The following is a 20750-nucleotide window of genomic DNA, read 5'->3' as shown; positions in this document are numbered from 1 at the left end:
TTTGTGTGTTTTACTGGAACTTTAACTTGGGATCTCATTCATATTCATCTTTATTATACCCCAAGTAATTTTAAGACAAATATTTTTAATGAATTTTGAAATAGAACCTATAACCTAAGTCTTCATACACTGATCGGGTTCTCTCCTGCCTCAGCTACTCAAGCAGATGTAATTAAAACTGTGCAACATTATGGCAGGGCATCTCTAGGACTTTTATAATTCATTGTCCATGACTGTTTTATTTTTCAAAATGCCCATTTCTTTTACGGGATTTATGATCTGAAATAGTTTACATGCAGCTAGGATTCTGACTTGAACTTCAAAAAAGATAATTTAGAAAGGGTGACAATTGAAATGGTTGACTTTAGTGTGAAATGAAATATGTAACCCTACTTCTGAACACAGTACTCTTAAGAGTACTTGTTGGCATAGATTGGTTATGGGAAACTGAGAAAAGACTTTCCAAATTGACTGTAAGCATACATGAAGAAATCAGATATTTTAAGATTTGGGGTATTTTTATTTGGATGTAGCATTAAAAAAAAGATGTTAAGAAGAGCCAGGGTGTGGCCTGTGACCCTCTAGAAAGCCTTCAATATCAGACTAAAATCCTAATAGTATTTCTCTTGACTTCAGTAACCTTTTAGAAGGCTTTGAAAAAGACAGACTAGAGTAGTCTGTAGGAAGCCAGGCTTTAGCAAGATTAATCAGGCTACAGGAAACAGGGTGAAGAATGGATTGGAGTAGGGACCAAATACAAAAACTTAAAAGGACAGTGTTCCAATTGTTGAGATTTGAAAGAAATGCATTGACCTGAAAGAGATTAATGACAACCAGGATGGAAAGGATGGCTCTGACCAAAGAAATAACTGGAAAGAAATAGAGTGGGTTTTCTTACTCCAACTTTGTGAGTTCTCTGGAAATGAGGCCAACAAAGATTTTATTGTGCAGAGACAGAGTATCTCAGAGAATGGAGGTTCTAGTAGTAGATACAGGAAAATAAGGAAAAGGGTGGCTGTCTATGTCTTGCCTTTTGTAAGTTTGGGGAAACTACTCTCTTGAGTAGATACCCATATATTCAGCTGTATTTGAAAACTCTGAGATTGGAGCTTGAGTGAGAAAATAAACTAGACTCAAACAGAATTCGTCTGGAATAAAATAACAGATAAAAAAATGCAGTCTATGTAGTTGAAGAAAAGAAAAAAGGAAACAAACTAGAGTGAGAACACTGGGAAATGCACAGCATTCTAAGGCAAGAAAGCCTTTGTTTGAAATGTTAGTAATTAATTGAGCTGTGCATGAGATTATACTGTTAGTCAGAAATGGAAAAGAATGAGAAGATGACTCAGCTTAGCAGCAGAAGCTTTGACCCTGTGTGGTTAACTGCTTGGTTCTGAGGTGCTCCAAAGGATAAGCTCTGGCAGAGATGGGGCACATTCAGAGATGCTGTCTAGTCATACGATGATGGAAAAAATAGGTGCAGATGCAATGTGACTTCAGAGCTTGGCCCCACATTGACTTTATTAGCTGCCACATACTTTCTAGTTCCATGTTAAAATTATATGTTTATCCAATTATGCAGTCATTTATTCAACAGATATTTATTGGTCATTTATTGTATGCCAGAAAAGTATTATACAAAATGATATCTGTTTAATAAATCCATATCTAATGTTTGATTAAAGTTAACAAAGAGACTAGATATGTATCATCTATACTTATATGCACATCTCCATCTGTACACGGTAAAAACCATTTTACAAATTTTTACGTATATGGACATTTTATCTGTCTTTATATTTGAACGCCATGTGCATGGCTGTACCTGATATCAGAAGGGCATCAGGTCCCTGGAACTGAAGTTTAGGAAAGGTTGTGAGCCACGAGGTGAGTGCTGGGACTCAAACCTGAGTCCTTGGAGGGGCAACCAGCTCTCTGAATTTTTGAGTCATCTCTCCAGCTCCTTAGACTTCTTCTTATGCACAAAAGGTTTGCGGAGACAATTCGAATGTGTCATGTGCAGAACTGAGCTTTTGAGGTTTAAAATTGGCCACATCCTCCAAGTCTTTGCTTTGTTATCAAATTTTGCTACAAGCCCAACATGGATTTTTTTTTTTTTTTTTTGCTCAAAGAATATAAGACCATTTGCTTACTTTATTTTCTTCAATTAAAAGGTTAGAAAATTAGCTCTATAGTTGTACAGACATGTAACTGCTGTCCACTGTAATAATCAGTTTCTCTGATGAGACCTGAACGAATACATGGGTATAAGGACGAAAAATGAAAATGCAGTTTTATGCTAAGCCCATTTAGTAAAACAACAATAATATGTTCTCCCCTAGGGCAATGACCTCCCTAGCCTCAGGTTCTTGGGCAGGTTCACAGCACCACGTATGAGTTTCCTCATGTGGAACAGGCATTAGTCTAACTTTCCTCTAACTTTAAGTATTCTGTTTTAACTTTCATCCTTGATTTTAATTCTCAAGGGAATCTTCTAAATCAGTGGTTCTCATGTGGGGCTTTGGTGATAAATTTTGTGCCCCACACAACATTTAGCGGTGTTTGAAGACATGTCTGTTTGTGAAGCTGTAGGTAATGCCACTGGCATCTACTATAGAGAGCAGGACAGCTCTTGAACATCCTCTAGCACAACATGCTCTGCCCCCCTCCCAACAAAAAAAAAAAAAACTATGCAGCCCCAAAGGTCAATATTTCTGAGGATTAAAGACCCTGGTTCTGGTAATTTAATTTTAGGCCCATGGTCGGGGGGGACTTCAGAGCATTACATCTTTCAGAGACTTCACTTTCTGACTAACTTCAACAATGATCCCTATTGCAAAAGTACTTAGAATTGGCCGTGCCTTGAATATGACTGTGATGCTGTCATGTAAACAGATTAGGATGTGGTCATGGCAGTGGCTAGAGTTTGTATAAGCCTCTGTGAGCTACATGTCAAACTAAACGAAACAATGGGTTATCAGAGCATTTTAGCTACAGAAGTACAACTCCTTGCTGTGTTGTAAGAACCCGAATGATAATTTCCCTGAGTAGAAGTAGGAAAATGAACTGGAGACACATGATCATTCAATTTTTATTCACTCTCATGTTGATGCAGCACTTGCATCACATTGATCCGCTTTATCAACTGAAAATTCCATTTCCATGTTTGCTTATTTGATTATATCTCCATTTATAGTTGTTCCCGTTTCATGTGACAGAAGCTGGAAGTATCATCAATCACTTTCACTGAGAACATCTCAATTTATCTGCAGATCAGATGGCAGATAATAAATGTTATTTAATGATTGTGGCACAGTATCAAGGCATAATCTTCTGTCTGTACTCGACGTCAAATCCTACCAGAAACAGTCTTATTGCCCAAGCTTCAGGTAGATATTTTTTTTTAAGGAATTTTCACTGTTTCTATGCATTCTTTAGAACTTTTAGCTCCTAAGTCCTGGTGAGAAGAGCCACATTTCTAGTCTATGAACACTGGTGAAATGTGTTATTGTTAATTCAAAGCATAAAGACATTTCCCCAGCTTCTGTTTCCAGAGAAAGCAGTCATTATAGAATCCGTGCACTGACAGTTTCTAGGACCCACATACAAAAAAAATGTCTTCAGTGGAAAAGCAGTCATATGCAGGGAGAGAATGTGTGTGTTATTCTTGCTTGATGCTGCGAATGTTGTGGTTCATACGGCATGCTTTGAAGGCAGCAGGGGAAGGGCTGACCTTCCTACAATGCCTAGCAATACTACCAACCCTTTTACCTTCACTTCCAAATGGATTAATTGCGATTTTGTGGTGTTTGGAATAGAAAGAGCCTCCACAAGCTCATATATCTGAATGCTTGGTCATTAAGGAGTGACTCTATTGGACAGGGATTAGGTGGTTTGGCCTTGTTGGAGGAATTGTGTTATAAGCATTGAACTTTGCGTTTCAAATGCTCAAGCCAGGCCCAGTGTGGCTCTCTTTCTGCTGCCTGCCAATCTGGATATAGAACTCTCAGCTACTTCTCCAGTACCATGTCTGCCTGCTTCCCACCATAATGAACTAATAAACCCCAATTAAATGCTTTTTAAAATAAGGGTTGCCGTGATACTGGCACTTTTTTTTCATGGTACACTGACTAAAACAGATACAATTTTATTTTGTTCATGCACAGAGTACTGCTGTGAATACATTCAGATGCAACACATACATTTTTCCACTAGAAAAATAACCACTTAGCCAGATCTCATTTCGCTAGAGGTTTTTATGCTGGAGCGAGATGTGTATGTTAGGTTTAGTGAGGGTGACAGCAAATAAAGGACATTGTAGCCTGGAATTTGCCATGCTGCTCGCCCTTTTTCTTCACAGTCCTATCATTGTAAGACAAAAATTACTCTCTTCTATTATGTTTTCTTATGTACAAAGGCCCCTGCCTCTTCTACTCTCTTTCCAGAATGTCTTCCTTGTTCTGCCTGGGATGTGGCCACTTACACAGAACATTATTGACCAGTGTAAACAAGTGAGCCTTACCTCTAAGAATCTTCAGCAACATAGCAGTGTTGGTATTGTGTCTCTGAAAGGTCCTGCAATCCTTCCAAGACTGAAGGAAGATTTAAAAGATGAAGAGTTTTGAGATCTAGCAAGAATTCCCCTTCTCTCATTCCTGCTTATTTATGCTTTCTAAACCCTTTCAGTCATCCGCCATCCGTGGTGATTTTTTTCTTTTTAATTATGCTTTATTTACTTTGTATCCCCCCTCTAGTTTCCTACCTCCTCCCCTCTCAATCTCCCCCTTCTCCACACACTCCCCTCCCCAAGTCCATTGGTAGGGGAGGGTTTCTTTTTCTTCCTTCTGATCCTAGTCTGTTAGGTCTCATTTTATACAGATGTGTTATACCTGTGAAAACACTAATGATTCTTATTTTTTTTATTAAATCTACCTATTTCTCCTTCTTTAATTCCTGCAACACCCACCCTACCATTTTTCCCTCTTGTATTCTTGGGCTCTTTGTTTAAATCTGCTCAGTCTTCTTCATGATGCCAATGTGCAGCTTGGTACAGGAGTCCTACTGGAACATGGCACTACATCCCTGAAGAAAATAGAATGTTCTCAGGAAGCTGGCATAGGAAGATGAGTGTGAGTTCTGGGCCAGCTTAAGCCACAGAGCAAGTTTTTACATCTATAAAATAATAAGAAAAAAAAGAATAAGGAAAGAAAATTTGAAAAGAAGAAAAATAATGAAGAGATTATTTTTTCTTGGCTAATTTTAATGATAAATTCTAAATTCTGATGGGAAGAGACTCAAACTCAGTCAACACACAAGGCTGCAAATGTACGAAAAACAAAACTGAGGGAGTTCTTTTTTTTTTTCTTCTAACACCCATGAGTACCCCTGACCTTCTCAAATCTTCTTCCTCCCCATGTTATTTCTCTGTTGTTCTTGAAATGGATTTTGAAACCCAAGAGAGACATGAGATTCTTGCAGACAAGTAAAGGAAGAAGCTGTGGCTGTTACGGTTCAGTGTATTCTGAACTCTTCAAATTGGGGCCTATTTATACTTCAAGACAAGCAGATATCATGTTAACAATAGCAGATGTTGCGAGGAAGGATGGAGTTTATGGCAGGCTCTTCTATGTGGGATCAGAAGCAATAGGGGTTCCCTGTGATGGAAGTCCAGTGGGCAGCTGCAGCAGCTTGACAAGACAGAGCTCATTACTGTGTTACGGTGGAGGCTGAGAGCAAAGTGTAGTGCGAACTTTGTTGGAATGCCCTTGCTCAGGACTTCAAGAATGGTATTCTTACTGGTCTCAGTCATTCCTTCCAAATCAGAGAAGGCTGATTAGATGCAAGGAATACACTTATCCACTTTTGAGAGCACTGAAGATGCCTCAATATTCACAAGTATGATTGGAATATTTATCTTTGCTTCCTCCTCCCACATCTTCTAAATATTATCATTTAATAAAATACACATTTCTTTCATTTATTTTGAACTCTTTCCAAAGCTAGCAAATACCAGAACCTCAAATGTTATGATAGGATAAGTTCTTTATTGGTTTGTTTTCTTTTCATTCTTTCTGTTTTTACTGTGTGATTCTTTTTCATTATAAATCCTTATGTTTCTAACTCAGGGAGCCTGACTAATCAGAAGGGCTTCCAGCAGAGGTAGACAAATATTCTCAACATGGTCTTCAGCCCCTCCAGATGCAGATAGCTCTGCTATTCAAAGGAAATGAAGAAGTCAGGTCCATCCGAGACAGGGGATTTCCTATTCTGATAAAATATGATAGCTGTTGCATGTTAGTTCTCGAAAGCTGAGTGATAGAGACAAGATCATTGCAGATGGCAGAGGAAATGGGTTCCTCTTATCCAGAATGCCTCTAACAGAAGAGTCTGACACAGAGGTTATGTATTTGGGAGGTAGTCCCAAGACAGAGGAATGGAGGATAGCAGCTGTGAGACAAAGGAGTCATGCCATTTAGACAAATGACAAGAGAGTCTGAGCTGAGAAAGATTTTTGTTTGTTTTGTGTTGTTTTTAAGACCTTTATGATGAAAATCTCAAAATTGCCCATGGACAATAAAGAAACATATGGATTTCTTTCTCTGAGTAGCTAAAAGTAACTTAACTAGAAGTGGATGAATGCTCAGTCTGTGTGGTAGCCATTAGAGGGATTCAAAGGTGAAGGTTAGGCAAGATTAGCCTCCCCAGTCTGCCAGTGAGAGGTGTATCAGTCAGCCTGAGATACGCCTGTGATGTTCAGAAACAGTGAATGGGAGGTATCAAACACAACATCCTAAAGAAATGAATGATCATTGATAGGTTTTGCACACTGGGGAGTCTGTGCTATCACCAGGTGAACCCAGCAGTCTCCAATGGAGAAACTCACTGTCTCACCTATGATCCTGGTTAAGCTCGTGGAGTCTCCAAACTAAACAGAAACACATGGATATAGATAAAGGAGTTGCATAAAAGAAAGAGGTTAATGGGAGTGGGAGTGAGACAGAGAGAAATGAAGAGCAAGGGGCAGGAAAAATGAAGATGTGTCATAACAAGTACGAAAGCATCAAACACAAGTAACTTAAGAAAATGTTAGTGGCTAGAACATTATCAATGCTCAAAGCTCCCATCACTACAAGTAAAAATGACAGCCCCATGCATTATGAGTTTGATAATCAGACCGGTGGTGACAAGACACATAGGGGTTGTACCTTTTATTAGATAGTTAAGATTTACATAGATGTAAAATGTAGTGTAGATTTCCTGTTAAGCATGTCTGAAACATGAAGATTTCAAACTGATACATAAATCGTTAAAAGGGAGAAGAAGGTATTTGTTAAGTATATTAAGAGTTTTAAATTGTGACAGAAATAGGTCTGCTCCTGATTCCAACCAGCCTTGTACAAGCAAGTACATTCACTTTTTTTTGAACTTCCATAGCCATAAAAATAAAATAAAATTCTGAGCCATAAAACTCTGAACATAATTTCAATTCTTATATTCGAGCAAATCACTCTAATTTTATCATTTATAAATCTCGATTATCTACAACGTCTAACTTGCCAGTTGGAATAACCGAAAGAATAGGTTAATTGTATATGGCATGTATAAGGAAATTATCAAGATCATATAAATGAATATGAGTGTATACAGACTCTTCTAAACTCAACATGGATGGATATCTAAAAGTTAGTTATTTATTAGTTATTTGGTGTTGTCATATAATATCTATGGTAAATGGTGTATGTGTCTGTGTGTCTGTGTGTTATTTCTGTGTCAGTGAACAATTCTCTTTTAATTATGGATTCTGAACATTATGTATGATAGTGATTCTCCTTCCTTTATGGATAAGGCAGGGAAAAACAGCAGAATTTCAGAGCCAGCCTGATCATAATGACTTCTAGACTGGGTAAGGCCATATAGGGAGATACTCTGTCATGGACAAACAGACAAAGAAAACAAACAACAAAATAAGTTGATCTTTAATTCTGTTCCTCCTCGTCCTACCATTTCTGCACTTTCTTCTCTTAGTTTTTTTTTTAGAGACTAGAAGTCATTCTTTTTTAATTTTATTTTTTTATATTAATTACAGTTTATTCATTTTATAACCCAGCTGTAGCTCCCTCTTTCATTCCCTCCCAATACCATCCTTCCTCCCTCATCTCCTCCCATGCCTCTCTTCAAGTCCTCTGATCATCTGACCCTAGCATATCAGGTCTCATCAGGACTGGCTGCATTGTCTTCCTCTATGACCTGGTAAGGCTGCTCCCCCTTCTGGGGGAGGTGATCAAAGTGCCAGCCACTGAGTTCATGTCAGAGACAGTCCCTGTTCCCCTTACTAGGGAACATACTTCTGAGCAGGGGTTCTAGGTTATCTCCATACATTGACCTTGGTTGGAGTATCAGTCTCAGAAAAGACCCCTGGTCCCAGATATTTTGGTTCTGTTGCTCTCCTTATGAAGGTTGTTCCAAAATAAGCCTGGCATAAATTTGGTCACTAGTCTTTAGTATATGGCTTCTTAATCTGTACAGCCAGGGAAAGCTAAGAGAATTTGACATGTGAACAATGCACTAAAAATATACAAAGAATTTGAGAGAAAACACATGAGGTGGAAGAAAGATGTGAGTAGATTTCCAGGAGTCGGTGGCTGTAATACAGCTTTAAAGAATTGAAGGAAACTTTCCCTGGATGGAAAATAGACTAAGATGATGTTGGGATTGGCATAATTTATTTCATAATATCTAGTGACTCAAAGTAAGTACTTTAGACTTCATTCTAAGCACAGGACATTTGCTAGAAGGAAGTATTAACCGTCTTATCTACATATTAAATTTTATTCTATCTTTCAAGTAGAGACTGTATGGGATGCAGGGAAAAGAGGAGACTGCAAATACAGGGGAATGAAACAAGAGAGAATAATATGGCATTGACTGGCCAAATAACCTGGAAAATAGATTCAAGGTGGCTGAACTTGTCTAATCAGATTCAGGTTTAGAAGATGGGGAACATAAACGAGGCAAGGATGTCTCTCTGCTGGTGCCCTGTGTGAAGACTGTTCTCTGGAGAAAGAACAGACATGGAGAAGCAGCATTCAATTTTAGACCTACTGACTATAATGTATGCAAGCTATCCAAGTATTTTTGTTGGGTTTCAAATATGTAGATCTTTAGTTCGGTGATGAGTAAGAAGTAAACACTTTTAGGATCACAGCGTTGGTGAGGAGAAATTTTGTGGAGTAGGAGAAGAGAAGCCTTTTACAACACTGGAGGAAGAATGTCTAGATAAGGGGACTTTAAAGTGCACATCGAGGAATAGATAGACATGTAAGGAGAATATAGGGCTGTTGCCATGTCTCTTTATTTATGATACGAAGATATTTTAAAGGATGGAATGATACCGTGTCAAATGCTGCAGCCTGGGAAACAAAATAAACCTTATGAAAAAGATCATTGGATGTAGTCATATAGAATTTATTGGTGATCTTGACAGAAGCAATTTCCATAAGACCATAGGGCTATGTAAGTCAGGCAAGAATGAATTGAGGAGTAAGTGCACAGGCAGAAAACTGGTGAGAGTAAATAAAGCCTTCAATCTAGAAGGTTTAGCAAGCATGAGAAGATAGGTGGGAAAAAGAAGGAGACAATGATTCAGGAGTTTCTGGGACGAGAAAAAGATGTGGTAAGTTTGGGGAAATTTGAGCATGTTTGATGTCAGTGAGTCAGTAAACATAAGTATAAAAGGATGGGAGATGGGTGCCTCAAAAGGTGAGGGGTCCCAGCATCTGCTTTGATACACTGCTGGGTAGAGTCTTTCAATGTATCAAAGCAGATGCTGAGACTCATAACCAAACTTTGGGCAGAGTTCAGGAAATCTTATGAAAGAAGCGGGAGATAGTAAGACCTGGAGGGGATAGGAGCTCCACAAGGAGAGCAACAGTCCCAAAATATCTGGGCACAGGGGTCTTTTCTGAGACTGATACTCCAACCAAGGACCATGCATGGAGATAACCTAGAACCCCTGCTCAGATGTAGCCCATGGCAGCTCAGTATCCAAGCCGGTTCCCTGGGAACAAGGACTGTCTCTGATATGAACTCAGTGGCTAGCTCTTTGATCACCTCCCCCTGAGGGGGAGCAGGCTTGCTAGGCCACAGAGGAGGACAGTGCAACCAGTCCTCATGAGACCTGATAGGCTAGGGTCAGATGGAAGGGGAGGGAGACCTCTCCTCTCAGTGGAGAGGGGCATGGGATGAGATGAGGAAGGGAGGGTGGGATTGAAAGGGAATGTGGGAGGGAGCTACAGCTGAGATAGAAAGTGAATAAACTGTAATTAATATAAAAAATAAAAATTTAATAATAATAAAAATGGAAAGGGTTAGGATTCAAAATGCAAGTAATGAATGAACAATTTTCCAATGAGTTCAACCAGAGTTGCTGTCCCTGTTTGTGCTTGCCTCTCTATGACATGATTCCTGGTATACACAGGCCTCTTGTTCTTATTTGCAACAAGTCACCCTTTGGGTCAGAGGTGACCCTTAATAGAAAATGAAGCATCTCAAATGAGGCAAAAAAAATGAGGAAAGATGTTGGTCAATTTATTTATTTACAGATGTTATTTTAAATCTTTATGCTTATTTGGGGTGAGTCCTAACATTAATTTGGAAACTACTGTCTTTTATTATAAATAAATATAGTAGATTATTGCAGCGATGGTAATTTTTTAGTTATTGCTCCTGAAAAAAATATAGGTTAACATATATTTGTATTGTATTTTGCAGTATCTGTGTGTGTGTGTGTGTGTGTGTGTAGCGAGTGTGTGTGCACGTTGGATTGGCATGCTACGATATGTTTGTGGACATCAGAGAACAAGTTGTGGTAATCAGTTATTTTCTTCCACTATGTGTAAATTCCCAATGTTTAAATTCAGGTCACTGGCCTTACTGGCTAGTGCCTTTCCATTATGAGCCATCTCACCAATTCATGAACATATCTTAACAATCATCATGCAATTTGAAAAACAAGAATCTGTTTTAAAAAAGATATTTTTATTTATGTGTTTATTTTCATTTTAAATCTTAAGATTGCTTGAAGAAATTTATCCATTAACTAGAGCTATCAAATACTAAGGATCTTAGTTGCCAGAAGGAAAATTAATCATGATATAATAAAACAAATAAAAAAGATAACATACAAGTAAGACGTAACAAAACAAGAAAGTAATGCTTTTTCACTATGCCCTTTCCAATCTCGGTGTAAATAATTGGAACAATGCTAAAAATCTACACAATGAAAATAGTTACAGAATGTAGGAAATCTTATGGAAGAAAGGGGAGATAGAAATACCTGGAAGGGACAGGAGCCCCACAAGGAGACCAAGGAACCAAGGAGCCAAAAAACTTGAGCCCAGGGGGGTTCTGTAGAGGCTGACACTCCAACCAATGACCATGCCCGGAGAGGACCTAATACTCCTGCAAAGATACAGCACATAGGCAGCTCAGTGTCCAAGTGGGTTCTCTAGTAAGGGGAATAGGAGCTGTCTCTGATATGAATTCAGCTCTTTGATCACCTCCTCGGGGGAGCAGCCTTATCAGGACACAGAAGAAGACAATGCAGACAGTCCTGATGAGACCTGATAGGCTAGGGTCAGATGGAAGGGGAGGAGGACCTCCCCTATCAGTAGAGAGGATCATAGGGGTAAAAGGGGGAAGGAGGCGGGACTGGGATTTGACAAGAGAGGGGGCTACAACTGTGATACAAAGTGAATAAATTGTAATAATAATAATGATAATAATGATGATGATGATATTACCAATAAAAAATAGAAACACACAAGTGTTTTAATCATTTAAATATCTTTAAAATCAGGTGTCCTTATTAAGATTGCAAAAGGAGAAATACAGATTAGTAGAATAGGCTTCCCTATTGTTTACCTGAGTTCTCCATATACTTTTCTCTCACTTTAAAAATATTTATTTATACTTTTTAAAGAATGCTTAAATATGTGTATATCTGTGCTATGTATGTGCGTGAGTGCAGTTGTGAGAGTAGATGGACTCAGAGTCTAGAAACAGGCCTGGATTCTGTGGATCTGGAGTCATATACATGTGTTTATAAGCTGACATGGATGTTATAAACCAAAACTGAGTCTACCAGAAGAGCATTACATGCTAAGAACTGTTGCTTTATTTCTCAGCCCTCCACATCGGTCTTTACAGCACTTTCTGTGAATGTGTTTGAGTCCTGTATACACAATAATCTAAGCACATGTTATGTATCATTATTGAGATTTGTCTTTCTCAAAGTTGTGCTGTAAGGGCAGAGGGCTATTTGTTTTCATTTTTTTTATTACTAGTACAAATTCCAGAAAACTTCAATTGTTGCCCTCACCAAACACATGCAAAAGATTCTTTTTAATTTTGAATCCCAGAGAAACTGTGATAATTTTAATTCTATATGTTATTTGTTTCTTCCCACCACACACACACACACACACACACACACACACACACACACAAACACATATACTTACACTGGCATGTGAACACCACAATATATACAACAGTATATGGTTGTCAGAGGACAACATTCTGGAGTTGGATCTTTCCTTCACCATTTGGGTTCTGTGAAACTATGCCTGCTGAGCCATGTTGACTATCCTGAATTTCCTGTTATTTATTAAGGCTTTGTAAGATAAAATGTATACAAATTAGCTCTGAAAATTATATTGAGATAAGATATACCTGATACAAAATCTGAGCTAAACAGAGAATTCTCTGTAGAGGAATATCGAATGGCAGAGAAGCACTTAAAGAAATGCTCAACCTCATTAACCATCAGGGAAATGCAAATCAGAACAACCCTGAGATTTCACCTTACACCCATCAGAATGGCCAAGATAAAAAACTCAAGTGACAGCACATGCTGGAGAGGTTGTGTAGAAAGGGGAACCCTCCTCTATTGCTGGTGGGAATGTAAACTTGTACAACCACTCTGGAAAACAACCTGGCGCTTTCTCAGACAACTAGGAATAGCGCTTCCTCAAGATCCAGCCATACCACTCCTAGGTATATATCCAAAAGAGGCTCAAGTACACAATAAGGACATTTGCTCAACCATGTTTGTAGCAGCTTTATTTGTAATAGCCAGAAGCTGGAAACAGCCCAGATGCCCCTCAACTGAAGAATGGATGCAGAAATTGTGGTACATCTATACAATGGAGTATTACTCAGCAATGAAAAATAAGGAAATCATGAAATTTGCAGGTAAATGGTGGGACCTGGAAAGGATCATCCTGAGTGAGTTGTTCTAGAAGCAAAAAGACACACATGGTGTATACTCACTCATACAAACATACAACATAGGATAAACCCACTAAAATCTGTACATCTAAACATACTAAGCAAAAGAGAGGACCCTAACTAAAATGTTCAATACCCGTCCTGAAAGGCAAAGAGGATGGACATCCGAAGAAGAAGAAAACAGGAAACAACCTAGGAACCTGCTACAGAGGGCCTCTGAAAGCCAGAAGAAGAAAACAGGAAACAACCTAGGAACCTGCCACCGAGGGCCTCTGAAAGCCTCTGCCATGCAGACTATGAAAGCAGATACTGAGCCTGATGGCCAACTGACAGGCAGAGTGAATGGAATTTTATGTAAGAAGTGGGAAATAGTAAGAGCTGGAGAGGACAGGAACTCCACAAGGAGAGCAACAGAACAAGAAAATTTGAACACTGGGAACTTCCCAGAGACTCATACTCCAACCAAGGACTATTCATGGAGATAACCTAGAACCCTGACAATGCAGCCACTTCTGATGAGAACTGATAGACTAAGATCAGAAAGAAGGAGAGGAGGACCTCCCCTATCAGTGGACTTGGGGAGGGACATGTATGCAGAAAGGGGGAGGGAGGGTAGGACCGGGAGGGGTGGGGCATATGGGGGGATACAAAATGAATAAAGTGTAATTAATATAAGTTAAAAAAAAGAAATTAAACACTATGGCAGTTCAAAAAAATCTGAAATTTATAAGTGCTTATGTAGAATTATAGATTTATAGAGATTTCATGTAAATCTATAAAGCCTGAGATATTATCTGTTTCACCACAAATAGCTTGCTGACCCCTTATCTATAAAAATCCTCACACATTTATGTAGAGTTCGTGAAATAATTAATCGCTAAAAAATTCCCTTTAATTGTTTAGCACTATCCCAGTCATTAAAAACACAGGTTCTGTTTCCGTGACTATGTCTCACTTTTGATATTTCATCTCACTGGACATGGAGCCGAGTATATGGCAAGTAGGGGCTAAAAGCTAGTAAACTTATTTCTCTAGCTGTTCAGTCGTAGGAGAAAAACCATCTTAGCCTACCAGATTGCATTTAAAAGCCCTTAAAATGCCCGTGGTAGCTCAGTAACCAATTGGTTTCCCATAGTAAGGGGAACAAGGACTATTTCTAACAGGAACTCAATGACTGGCTCTTTGACCTCCCCACCTCCCAAGGGAGGAGCAGTCCTGTTAGGCCACAGAGGAGCACTTTGCAGCCAGTCCTGAAGATACCTGATAAAACAGGATCAGATGAATGGGAAGGAGGTCACCCCCTATCAGTGGACTTGGAAAGGGGCAGGGTGGAGAGGAAGGAGGGAGGGTGGGAGTGGGAGGGAATGAGGGAGCGGGATACAGTTGGGATACAGAGTTAATAAAATGTAACTGATAAGAAAAAATAAAAATTAAAAAAAAGAAAAAAATGCACTTGTAAACATGTATTTAAATTGAGGATGATTTAAAGTGGCATGGAGGACTAGAGAAATATACTGAGAAATCAGTGGCACACTCCTCTGGTTCACCCTCACCTGAACTGTAGGAGTTCCTGGAAGATGTGAATGGCTGATGATAGTGAACTTCAGGGATTCTGGGATACAGGGCAAACATGCTGGTTTTCCCCTGGTTCTAGCTTCACACTCAGTATCAGAAGAGACAACAGACAAGAGCCTTCCCGACACCTCACAGTTAGGTAGCTGGACAGCAAAGGATAGGTCACGTGATGACATGTAATCTAGGGTTACTGTCATGGTTTTCAAAAGCAGCATCTTCACAGAATATTTTTTTTCTTTTTTTTCTTTTTTTCTGTAGTGATTTCTCTTGCTAAAGAGATTACACATTCAGTGGCTGGGATAAGGCACGCTGTGTTGTAAATCCGGCCTAAATTTAGCTTGAATAAACCAGTCAAGAATTTAACCTCTCCTTGACAAACTAATTGGTTTGGTTTTTAAGACCATCAGTTATGTAATAAAACTGAATGCATTCAATTAGGGTGAACTGATTATGTCCAGACAGTTTCATTTCTGAAGAAGGTTGTTAACTTGCATTCTGAGTTACTTGTGGAACTCCCAAGAATGACTCAGCCTGTTGTGTAAGTGTGAGATTTTCAGTTCCCTACAGATTTTAAAATCCATCCATTAATTAATTTATTCATTTTACATCCTAATCACAGCCCCCTCTAATCTCTACTCCCATTCCCACCCTCATACCTCCTCTCCCTCACATTTTAAGAATGGGAGACCCCTCATAGGTAACAAGCTGCCCTGGCAAATCAAGTTGCAGCACGACTAAGCCATCCTCTCCCACTTAGGTCAGACAAGGTAGTCCAGCGAGGGGAAAGGCAGGCAACAGAGACAGTTCCTGCTCAAATTGTTAGGGGACTGTTGTAGGTGACTATTAATATTTACTATTGATATATCTTCTGGTAAAGCTTGTTGTTAATCCTAAGCAGTTGCATAACCAAATCACCACACAGAGAATGGGTTTATTTAATTAACCTAGAACACAATTCTGGGCAATAATTACTCCCTCTTAAAACTCCAAGCCCTCATAGTTTCCTAACATTTAGATTTCCCACATTATATTTGCTTTGAGTGATATATTAGGTCCAGTCCATCTTTCCACATCGTTCCAAGATCTCTGCTCCTGCCTCTGTTCCTCCCAGCTCTGTCTCTTGTACTTTTCCCCTCCCACTCTTTTCCTGTACTCTGGCTCCTCTCCCCTCTTCCTGATTCCTTTCTATTGCTCATCATTGTGGCTAGTTGCTTTATTTTGGCATGTTTACACAAAGTTGAGACAGGTGATGCTTAGAATAAGTATCACAATGCAATGTCTGGATTGAAACCAGAGAGTGGGGGAGAGAAATCAGCATTTGAATGAACAAGGGTAAGGTGTATACATTTCAAAAGAGCATTGTACCAACAGGGGACCCAGATGATGATCAAGCTACACATCTGCTATATATGTGTTGGCAGCCCATGCATGGTCTTTGGTTGGTAGTCCAGTTTCTGTTAGTTCCAATGGGACTAAGTTAATTTACTTTATATCTCTTCTTGTGGTTTTCTTTACCCCTCCAGCACCCTCAGTTTTCCTTTAACTCTTCCAGAAGACTTCCCGAGCTCTGAGCTCCACCTATTATTTTGCTGTGGGTCTTTGGTTCTGTTTCCATCAGCTGCTGGATGAAGCCACTCAGAAGACAGTAATGCTAGGCCCCTGCCTGAAAGCATAGCAGAGTATCATTAATAGTATCTCTCTCAGGGGGTGGGTCTCAAGTTGGTCCAGTCATAGTTTGGCTATTTCCTCAAATCTCTGCTTTATCTGTATCACTGCAATCTTGTACTCAGAGCAAATTCTGGGTCAACAATTTTGTGGGTGAGTTGGTGCACCTCTCTTCTCTTGGAGTCCTGCCTCCCTACAAAATTCTGTAGGACTTCCAGGTAATAGACTATATTTTGCCAGAGGAGACAGTATTACAGGTGTGTATGGGACAGAAGGATTCTGGCCTTAGGAAATCACTAATAGTATATTAATGTCAGTTCTTCCTTTTGAATGATCTGTAGCAGTTTGAATAAGAATGACTCCCATAGGCTCATATGTTTAAATCGTTAGTCATCAGGGTGGCACTATTTGAGAGGGATTAGGGGGTGTTGCTTTGTTGGAGTAGGTGTGATTTTGTTGGAAGAAGTGTGTCACTAGGGGTGTGCGTTGAGGTTTCAAGAATACAAGCCAGGCCCAGTAGCTTGAACTCTCTTCCTGCTACCTGCTGATCCTATGTAGAACTCTCAGCTAAGAAGAACTTCTGTCCACATGCCAGCAGGGTAACAATAGACTAAACCTCTGAAATTTTTAGCAAGGCCCATTGAAAGGCTTTCCTTTGTAAGAGATGATATGATCATGGTATCTCTTTACAGATATAGAATACTAAGACATAACCCAGGGTAGACCTAGGAGGAGAAACTAGGATTCTGAGATGAGGACATGACTAATTTTCCATATGTTCTTGTCTCTTGCTTGAAAGTTGCAAGGAAAGTCAAGGGACCATCTATTCACAAGAGAATGGGGACTTTCATTAAAGCCTTGAGGCAGAGGGAATCGGGGCAAGAGACTAAGGCAAGGATACAGAGGAGATATGATGTCATTCCTCACAGTAGTAATTGACCAAAACATGACCAAGTTCTGTTAAAAATATTTCCAGTGAGCAGGAGGACCTAACTCAGTTAGCAAAGGCCATGCAAGCACAGGGACCTGAATTTGAATCTCACATCCATTAAAAGCCTAATAGTTGGTTATGGTTGTTTGGGTCTATAACTCTAGCTATAGGGAGGTAAAGAGAGGAGAATCCCCTCAGCTCACTATCCACCCTGAATATCTATTCACTGAGCTCCTTGTTCAATGTGTGTGTGAGGAACTCAACTGCGAAATATATGGTGAAAAGTGATAGTGGAGGAAGATAAAGGATGTTGACCTCTAACTTCCTCATACACACAGAGAGAAAAGAATATTTTCAGGTGATATATTCTATATCCATCCTTTCAATGAATAACTCACACAATTGATTATCATTTTTATATGCACACACATATATACACCTCATAAGGGCAGAGGGCAAAAATGTCCTCCTTTTTTTTTTGCCCTCAGCGTAGTAATTCTTGCTAAATATTTGACCACCTGGTGAATGGAAAATAAAAGAGTGCTGTGTCTCAAGCATGTTTCCAACTTCTTCACAATGAGCATTTGCTAATTATAGTAGTGGACAGAGATTAATTTGAATGGCATCATCATCATTGTAGTGTTTTTTTTTTATATTGTTGTCACACTAAGCTGAGTGTGGCGACAAAGGCCTGCAATCACAGTATAAGGGGCCTGTGCAAGAAAGACCGTGAGTTTGAGAGCAACCTGGGTGGCATAATGAATTCCAGGCTAGCCCGATCTGATCTATCTTATATTTTCAGTGGACTATGGGTGGATTCTAAGGGGAGAAGAGGAAGGGAGTGTCAGATTGGGAGGAGAGGAGGAAGGGGACACAGCCAGGATACAAATTGAATAAATTGTAATAAATGATAATAATTAAAAAGGAAAAAAAAATAACAGAACAGACTTAAGAACACAGCCCTACACATTAACTGTCAGACTATACCACCAAGTATTGATGTGGAAAGACAAACAGTAGCTGGATTTCACTTATGGGTAGTATGAATAAAAAAATCTTATCAAGACAGTGTGTGACATTAATTTGGTAATTTAAAAATTTAAGGTTACAAAGATACTTAACTTATGTCTTAACAATCCTAGCCCGTGGAATTTATACTGTAGCAATAGAGATTTGTTTTCTAACAAAAACCTGGAAGTGAATGTTAGTAAAGGATTCATTAGCTGAGCATTAGAAAGAAACTGAGTGTCCTTCATTAGAAGTATGGATAAACAAAAGGTGTTATTTCCATGTCTGGAGCTAGTGTTCCTCAAAGTAAAAGAATATAAAATTGATATATGTTGTAAATTGGTGATTCTAAAAGAAATGCAAAGAAATACAAAGTGTATAAATGGTATATGCTGTATGATTCCAACTGAGTGCCATTTTGAAAAATGGAAAACTTTACAGTCAGTGAGCCAATTCCTGAATTTGGAGGTATGACTATGGTGAGGTATTAATATGTAAGAAGCCTAGAAGGTGTCAAGAATGATGACTTTTACATCCTGATTGTGAGAATGATTTTATAAATCTATACATTTGTTGAACTCAATAGGCCTGGATGGTGAATGGGGAAAAAAAAGCACCATGTAATACCTTTTTAAAATGGACAGAAAATCTCTCAACATACAATATTTAGAAAACTGTGTAAGTATCTGAGATTTAAAGTCAGTGGCATATGCTCAGGTCTGTAAATGAAAATTACAGGCTTTAGAATGGAAACTATGGTACAGTTTTCTGAGAGACGATAAAGTAGAAAATTCAGTTAGAGTATCTCTTTCAAAACCACAAAATAGTCATTGTCAACATGGAAGCTTACCTGTAATGACTCAAAAAGCTGGATGGTGTGATCTCGGCTGAACCCATCATTTTTTTCCAGTTGTGCATGCCCTCCCCCAGCACTTTTTCTGCCATTAATTAACATAACAGTATTTGAAAGAAAGAAAAGATTAGGGACTGGTTATTAGCAAAAGTGCTGCTTAGGGACAAGCTTATGGATACAGCTGGGCAGCACTGAAGGTTTTCTCACAGCTGAGCCTTCTCCCCACTCAGTCTGGAGTCCAGTGGAAACTACATATTTATAAAATGATTGATGATTGTGCTGCTTGGGAACCACGGGAATTTCCACCCTAGATCACATCATTAGTTGGCAGCGTTTTAACATCTCACTTGTGGCTTGGGTAATTACCGGGTGATGGGTACATTTGAGGGGGATTTAGCTCTTCCCCATAGAACATCACACCAGTGTCCAGTGTTTCTCTAATGCTGACTGTGGTCAAGCTGTGCACGGAAATCCCTGAGAGAAGATGCTCAGCAGAGAGCAGCCAGGTTTCTCTACCTCTTCAAATGCTCTTCTGTCGTTAGTGCTTTGACAGCGTAGATTGGAGTCCAACTGACAGGGAATGTACTGATACACTAACCCTAACAATCAACGGTTTTGTTTTCCCACTCTATAATGATGCTATGAGATCACAATCTCATTAAATGTCACAGACTTCGTCCATTTAAAAATTCCCGTGCTTTGATTTTTTTTTTCCTTTGACAATTTCATTTATCTAATGAATCTTAGCCATTTTTACATCCCTGTCTACCTCCCATCTCCACATCTTCTGGCAGAAATCATTCTACCTAACAGACTCCCTTCTACTGTCACATCTTTGTGTGTGTGTGTGTGGGGGGGATCACTGTGTTTAGTTGACTGCCAATAATTATCCAAGATGGTGTGGGGTTCCATGGGTCCCTCCCACATCCATAATGAAATGTTGGCAGGCCCAGTCTTGTACAGATAACCACAGCTGAAGCAAGCTTGTAAGTGCAATAGACATGTGCTTCATAAAAAGCAAATCAGCTTCATCACTCTTCTAATATAGCTATAGAATCCTGAATAATGGTCTCATGACCAAGTAATCCTAAATAATCAATAACTAATAAGCACATATACAGTATTCTGTGTAAATGTTACATTGATATAATAGAGTAATAGTGTATAACACGAATCCCTTCCAACTGCATGGTTTTTTGTTGTTGTTTGTTTGTTTGTTTAATTTAAACCCACTGACTCTATTGGTGCTGTTTGTACAGGGATGGTATAAGATCATCAGCTGGAGCCTGTACAGCCTCTCAGAAGCTAACTGTTATGAATACTGACTCTCACTCCCCTAGCAGCCATCATTAGTCAATAATTCCTCCCCCCGAGGGTCAGATGATCCCACTCCCTTCCATATTTGAATCTTGTCTTGCTTGACCTTGC

General features: G+C 39.2%; 1 protein-coding gene and 1 long non-coding RNA gene across 8 annotated transcripts in view; one reads left to right on the top strand and one right to left on the bottom strand.

Moving 5' to 3' along the window:
* The window catches only part of Pkhd1 (PKHD1 ciliary IPT domain containing fibrocystin/polyductin), a 453258-nt gene that overhangs the window by 357803 nt on the left and 74705 nt on the right, over positions 1-20750 (top strand). The gene's annotated exons all lie outside the window — the stretch shown is intronic.
* On the bottom strand, positions 3133-19548 carry LOC132648235 (uncharacterized). The gene is made up of 5 exons (XR_009586605.1): positions 19320-19548; positions 11336-11460; positions 4972-5172; positions 4523-4592; positions 3133-3266 (listed from the first exon to the last, which is right to left on the bottom strand). It is a non-coding gene; the product is annotated as an uncharacterized LOC132648235 (long non-coding RNA).

Source organism: Meriones unguiculatus, chromosome 16 (genome assembly GCF_030254825.1).
Source record: "Meriones unguiculatus strain TT.TT164.6M chromosome 16, Bangor_MerUng_6.1, whole genome shotgun sequence".
NCBI lineage: Eukaryota > Metazoa > Chordata > Mammalia > Rodentia > Muridae > Meriones > Meriones unguiculatus.
This window is presented reverse-complemented; position numbering and strand designations above follow the sequence as displayed.